This window comes from Trachymyrmex septentrionalis, unplaced genomic scaffold, assembly GCF_001594115.1.
Source record: "Trachymyrmex septentrionalis isolate Tsep2-gDNA-1 unplaced genomic scaffold, Tsep1.0 scaffold1909, whole genome shotgun sequence".
In the NCBI taxonomy this organism is placed as follows: Eukaryota; Metazoa; Arthropoda; class Insecta; order Hymenoptera; family Formicidae; genus Trachymyrmex; species Trachymyrmex septentrionalis.
This window is the reverse complement of record NW_017305082.1, coordinates 26-587: the sequence shown is the minus strand read 5'-3', so window position 1 is coordinate 587 and position 562 is coordinate 26. Positions and strand designations below refer to the sequence as shown.

Here is a 562-nt window from a genome sequence, read left to right as displayed (position 1 = left end):
TCTATATCCAAAACTTAAAATTATCATCATAAAACCTAACTGCCTTAAAGTAGATAAAGTAATAATTTTTTAAAAATCATTTTCAAAATTTGCTATGACTGCCATAAATATAGTAATAATAGACAAAAATCTTAAAATAGATCTAACATTAGAAACTATCAAAAATTTATTAAAACGAATCATCAAATATATTCCAACAGTTACTAAAGTTGAAGAGTGAACTAATGCAGACACAGGAGCAGCTATTGCCAAAGGAAGTCATATTGAAAAAGGAACCTGTGCTCTCTTAGTAATAGCTGCCAATATTATTAATAATACTATTTCCCCTATTCCACTAAATATCATTAAATCCCAGTTCCCAATTATTATTATTATACTTATAGTCATCAAAATTCCCACATCTCCAATACGATTACATAGTACTATTCCAGAATTATAAGAACTATAATTTTGATAATAAATAATTAAACAATATGATACTATTCCTAATCCATCCCAACCAATCAAAATTCTAATATTATAATATTTGGCCTAATTACCATTAATACTATTGATAAAATAA

The 562-nt window shown here is 25.4% G+C and overlaps 1 pseudogene; it reads right to left on the bottom strand.

Annotated features, from left to right (window-relative positions):
- Positions 1-155, bottom strand: part of LOC108747086 — a 504-nt pseudogene extending 349 nt beyond the window's left edge.
- Between the last annotated feature and the right edge of the window lie 407 nt (positions 156-562).